This window comes from Pinus tabuliformis, chromosome 2_2 (genome assembly GCF_031772625.1).
Source record: "Pinus tabuliformis cultivar Carrire ecotype Pingquan chromosome 2_2, CPIR1, whole genome shotgun sequence".
In the NCBI taxonomy this organism is placed as follows: Eukaryota; Viridiplantae; Streptophyta; class Pinopsida; order Pinales; family Pinaceae; genus Pinus; species Pinus tabuliformis.
Window position 1 is genome coordinate 799423174 of NC_142300.1, and position 6164 is coordinate 799429337.

The 6164-nt window shown below is 48.6% G+C and overlaps 2 non-coding genes across 2 annotated transcripts; both read right to left on the reverse strand.

The window, feature by feature from the left end:
- Positions 1 to 311: 311 nt before the first annotated feature.
- Positions 312 to 3719, reverse strand: LOC149195144 (25S ribosomal RNA). Its single transcript, XR_016255560.1, has one exon. It is a non-coding gene; the product is annotated as a 25S ribosomal RNA (ribosomal RNA).
- A 247-nt stretch (positions 3720 to 3966) lies between these two features.
- LOC149195145 (5.8S ribosomal RNA) lies at positions 3967 to 4120 on the reverse strand. Its single transcript, XR_016255312.1, has one exon. It is a non-coding gene; the product is annotated as a 5.8S ribosomal RNA (ribosomal RNA).
- Between the last annotated feature and the right edge of the window lie 2044 nt (positions 4121 to 6164).

Consider the following 6164-nt stretch of genomic DNA (forward strand, 5'->3'; position numbering starts at 1 on the left):
AAATTTTAGGCATCGGATGGAAACCCCAAATTTTTAGCACGACATGGAGGCCGCGAATTTTAGATGCCTGGTGGAAACCCCAAATTTTAGGTGCTGGGTGGATGGGCGCCAGGGTGCGGCATGGAAACCTCAAATTTTGGGCATCGGGGCGCAACATGGAAACCCTAGTTTTCCCGGGCTTCAGCGCCTTTTTCGTCGCAGCGTGGAAACCCCAAATTTCCCGCCCCCAAGCAATGAAAAATTGTCGTCTGGAGAAAGAGGCAGAGGCGCGAGAGGGTTGCCCGGATTTTGTTTGTGACAAGAGAGAAACTCCGAATCGAGGCGACGAAGTGCTAAATCTCAGTGGATCATGGTAGCAATGCTACTCTGCCACTTACAATACCCCGTCGCATATTTTAACTCGTCTGCAAAGGATTCTTCTCAACAACTGTTTGGAATTGAACTTCAAAGCTACCCCAATCGAGATGCTTCACGGTCATGGTTTGAAAATGACACAAACCCCCGGGGGCGAAAAAGTGATGCCCCTACTACAGGTCGAGATACAGTCGAAGAGTGACATGCATCGCTTCTGGCGTGGATTCTAACTTAGAGGCATTCAGTCATAATTCGACACATGGTAGCTTTGCGCCACTGGATTTTCAACCAAGCGCGATGACCAATTGTGTGAATCAATAATTCCTCTCATACTAAGTTGAATTACTATTGCGATGCGGTTCATCAGTAGGGTAAAACTAACCTGTCTCATGACAGTCTAAACCCAGCTCACGTTCCCTATTGGTGGGTGAACAATCCAACACTTGGTGAATTCTGCTTCACAATGATAGGAAGAGCCAACATCGAAGGATCAAAAAGCAATGTCGCTATGAACGCTTGGCTGCCACAAGCCAGTTATCCCTGTGGTAACTTTTCTGACACCTCTAACTTCAAATTCCAAAATCTAAAGGATCGATAGGCCATGCTTTCATGGTTTGTATTCGTACTGAAAATCAAAATCAAATGAGCTTTTACCCTTTTGTTCCACATGAGATTTCTGTTCTCATTGAGCTCATCTTAAGAAACTTGCGTTATCTTTTAAAAGATGTGCCGCCCCAGCCAAACTGCCCACCTAACAATGTCTTCTGCCCGGATCGACCCGCCGAAACGTGCCTTAAGGCCAAAAACAGGGGCAGTGCCCCGTCTCAGCCCCACGGAATAAGTAAAATAACATTAAAAGTAGTGGTATTTCACTTGCTCCGAAAATGGCTCCCACTTATTCTACACTTCTCAAGTCATTTCACAAAGTCGGACTAGAGTCAAGCTCAACAGGGTCTTCTTTCCCCGCTGATTCTGCCAAGCCCATTCCCTTGGTTATGGTTTCGCTAGATAGTATATAGGGACAGTGGGAATCTCGTTAATCCATTCATGCGTGTCACTAATTAGATGACGAGGAATTTGGCTACCTTAGGAGAGTCATAGTTACTCCCGTCATTTACTCGTGCTTGGTTGAATTTCTTCACTTTGACATTCAGAGCACTAGGCAGAAATCACATTCTGTCAGCATCCGTAGGGACCATCGCAATGTTTTTTTTTAATTAAACAATGGATTCCCCTTGTCTGTACCAGTTCTGAGTCGACTATTCGACGCCTAGGGAAAAGCCCCCGACAGGGGGCATTCTACGCCCGTAGCCCAATCGGCATGTGACTGCCCGCCCTCACCGTGAGAGCAGCTCGGGCAAACTGCTGACAGCCCATGAGTTGAGGGCGCAGACCTCTAGGCCCAACCCTTAGAGCCAATCCTTTTCCCAAAGTTACAGATCCATTTTGCTGACTTCCCTTACCTACATTGTTCTATTGACCAGAGGTTGTTCACCTTGGATACCTGATGTGATTATGAGTACGACTGGGCATGAACGGTACACGGTCCTCCAGATTTTCAAGGGCCACCGAGGGCGCATCAGACACCACAAGATGTGTGGTGCTCTTCCAGCTGCTGGACCCTATCTCTGGGTGAACTGATTCCAGGGTGGAAATTTGTTCAAAAGAAAAGATAACTCTTCCCGAGGCCCCTGATAACGTCTCCAGATTTCCTAACGTTGCCACCCACTGCCATGTCCCAGTTCAGGAATATTAACCTGATTCCATTTCAATGCTCGTGCAGAGTGCACCCTTGATACAAGGCTTCCCCATCTCTTAGGATCAACTAACCCATGTCCAAGTGCTATTCACATGGAACCTTTCCCCACTTCAGTCTTCAAAGTTCTCATTTGAATATTTGCTACTACCACCAAGATCTGCATTGGGGGCCGATCCACCCAAGCTCACGCCTGAGGTTTCTCAACAACCCCTGCATCCTCCTACTTATCGGAGCCAGGAAATTTCTCCAACGGTCGAGTATAGGTTGCGCGCTTCAGCGCCATCCATTTTCGGGGCTATTTGATTTGGCAGGTGAGTTGTTACACACTCCTTAGTGGATTTCGACTTCCATGACCACCGTCCTGCTGTCTTAATCAACCAACACCCTTAGTGGGATCTAGGTTAGTGCGCAATTCGGCACTGTAACTTGACTTTCAGTTCATCCCGCATCGCGAGTTCTGCTTACCAAAAATGGCCCACTTGGAGCTCTCGATTCCACGACGTGGCTCAATGGAGCAGCTGCACCCTCTTACCTATTTAAATTTTGAGAATAGGTCGAGGGCATTACGCCCTCGATGCCTCTAATCATTTGCTTTACCCGATAAAACTCAAGCGTGCGCTCCAACTATCCTTAGGGAAACTTCAGAGGAAACTAGCGACTAGATGGTTCGATTAGTCTTTCGCCCCTATACCCAAGTCAGATGAACGATTTTCACGTCAGTATCACTACGAATCTCCACCAGAGTTTCCTCTGGCTTCATCCTGCTCAGGCATAGTTCACCATCTTTCAGGTTCCAACAGGTGTGCTTGCACTCAAACCCTTCGCATAAGCTCAAGGTTGGTCGATGATGCAGCCCCCCGGAGAGGGGATCTTTCCTGTCAGCTTCCTTGCACCTCGCAAGTTTTCAAACCCGCCGACTCGCACACATGTTAGAATCCTTTGTCCGTGTTTCAAGACAGGTCGAATGGAAAGCCCCCCTACCAACACCACGAGCGCATAGGTGCACACGACGCGCCACAGGGCACACGCTTCGTTCCTTGACCACCGCAGTGTCAAACCGACAGGCAGTAATCCACCCACGCTTGTGACAATGCAGAAGCCCATGTTGGTTTGCACCTCAAGTCGAGCGGCGGACTAGCCTAAGCCATTCCACATCCGACCGATACGCATCAACAGCCTCCATCCACTTCCCTCCCGTCAATTTCAAGCACTCTTTAACTCTCTTTTCAAATTCCTTTTCATATTTCCCTCGTGGTACTTGTTCGCTATCGGTCTCTCGCCCGTATTTACCCTTGGAAAAAATTTACCACCCAATTAAGGCTGCATTCCCACACAACCTGACTCACTGACAATGCCTTGTGAAGCGGCAGGGTCCCGGGCCAACGGGGTTGTCACCCTCTCAGGCGCCCCCTTCCAAAGGACTTGGCCCAGGTCTGCTGCTGAGGACGCTTCTATAGACTACAATTCAGGCGGCTGAGCCGCCCGATTTTCATGCTGGGCTCTTCTTGGTTCGCTTGTCGCTACTAGGGGAATCCTTGTAAGTTTCTTTTCCTCCGCTTAATTATATTCTTAAACTCAGTGGGTGTTCTTGCCTGAGCTGAGGTCGCAAAGTTGGAGCTAAATCTGCCCTACCCCATAGGAGGACAAGAGAGAGTAAAGCAAGTTCGAGCGATGCCACACAAAGCCCACATCAGCTAATGCTGACTGCCCATCCAAGGGGACAAGATCACTGCTCATTGACGCATGCCACAAAACATTGCTTGAGGTATTTCAGCCGACCGCACCGCATGGGGTACGGATGACCAGCTCCGCTGGTCCCTAGCATATTGTAGGGAGCGCGTTTGAATGGGATGCGATGCCAAGACAAACGTGCCCTCAACCGAGGCCTCCGACGCAAATTGCATTCAAAAACTCGATGATTCATGGGATTCTGCAATTCACACTAAGTATCCCATTTTGCTACGTTCTTCATCGCAACAAGAGCTGAGATATCCATTGCCGAGAGTCATTTCCACGTATTACCGAAAAATCGGCCACAAAACTGAATAGGGGCACACCCCACAAAAAATGTAAGGCCAAGGGGCAAAAGGAGGAAAAACGCATGAGAGAAAGAGAAACAAAGGTGTATAATCCCCTCACATGTGGAGGCTCGAACAAAGGACAATCTCCCCCAGCCCCACGCCCTCGCAAAAAGGGGGGAAATGCATGGAACAACGATCAAGAAGGACTAGGGTGGCCACCCTCGGAGCTCACACAAATTTTAGCCCTTCCCCAATACCAGCCCACAACAATTCCCCTTTTCTCTGTAAAGGTAGGGACCGAAAGGAAGAAAAGGGTAGAAAACAAAGAAAAAGCCTTCCAAGCCCCGTGCCTTTGGCAAAAGGGGGCAATTGAAGCGGACGATGATCGAGATGGACTAGGGTGGCCACCCCGGGAGCTCACACTGCATTTCGTCCTTTTGGAACACCAATCCACAACAATCCCACCTTTTCTCCGTAATGCTAGGGGCCACGAGGAAGAAGGGAAGAAAACAACAAGAGAGAAAGGGATATATCAACCGTGGCTACTGGCTCACAAGGGGAGGATTCAAACAGAGAACAAGCTTCCCCAACCTCATGCCTTTGCAAAAAGGGGGGAACTGCAGGGGATGGCGATCAAGAAGGACTAGGGTGGCCACCCTAGGAACTTGCACTGCTTTTCGTCCTTGCCGAACACCAATCCACAACAATCCCAACTTTTCTCTGTAAAGCTAGGGGGCAAATGGAAGAAGGGAAGAAAACAACATGAAAGAAAGAGAGATATCAAACGCGTCTACCAGCTCACAGGGGAGGCTCAAATAGAGAACAAGCTTCCCAACCCCGTGCATTCGAAAAAAGGGGGGAACTGCTGGGGACAGTGATCGAGAAGGACTAGGGTGGCCACCCTCGAAACTCACACTGCTTTTAGTCCTTCCTGAACACCAATCCACAACAATCCCACCTTTTTTCCGTAAAGCTAAGGTGCCAAAAGCAAGAAGGGAAGAAAACAACAGGAAAGAAAGAGATATCAAACGTGGATACCGACTCACAAGGGGAGGCTCAAATAGAGAAAAAGCTTCCCAAACCCCGCGCCTTCGGAAAAAGGGGGGAACTACATGGGACGGCTATCGAGAAGGACTAGGGTGGCCACTTTGGGAACTCGCATTGCTTTTCGTCCTTCTCGAACACCAATCCACAATAATCCCACCTCTCCTCCGTAAAGTTGGGGCCGAAAGGAAGAATGGAAGAAAAAAACACCAAAGAAACGAAGATCCCAAGAAAAGAGAGAAGCTCAACAACATGCCGAGTAGATGTCTGCTAACCAAAAAGAAATAAAACAAGTCACCCAATCAAAAAGGCATCCCACCTCTTCGCACCCTCCCACATGCATTCAGCACAACACCCTTTCTAGCTTTACAACATAGCAAACAACCAAGCAAATAAATCACAACCTAAAATTGACCAATAGAAAAGACAAGGGCCACGCTGAGACCAGTGTTTGGAGTATGTCACTGAGAGGCAAACAGCCCCCCAACCCAATGGCACAAGGCTTCAAATGAAAAATAGACTGCTTCCAATAACACAAACCCACCCCACTATTGCACCCCTCCGTGTACAAAACACCCAACAACCATTCCAGCGAGAAAGTCAATGAGGGTCAAATAATAAATCTCCAAAGAGGAGTTGTCACGGGCCGACACTCAACGCTGGAGAAAGTCGCAGGCCACAAATACATCGATGGTGCAAGGCCACTAGAGAGAGGGACGTTCACAAATCGCACACCACGAAACAAAGAAATGACACAAGTCCCACAAAAAACCCATAATCCAAAGGGAGGAACAAAGACACAACCCGCTACTTCTTTTTTCCTTAGAAGGGGAGTGGCTCACGAGAGGATGAGGAATTCCCTTAATGACAAAGGCATAAGATAATATTACCACCCTCATGCCCGATGGCGGGGAAAATTGCGATCTCGATGGAGCTCAGACTGAGGGATGGGTTTTTCATTACCTGGACACCCAACCCTTCCGCGA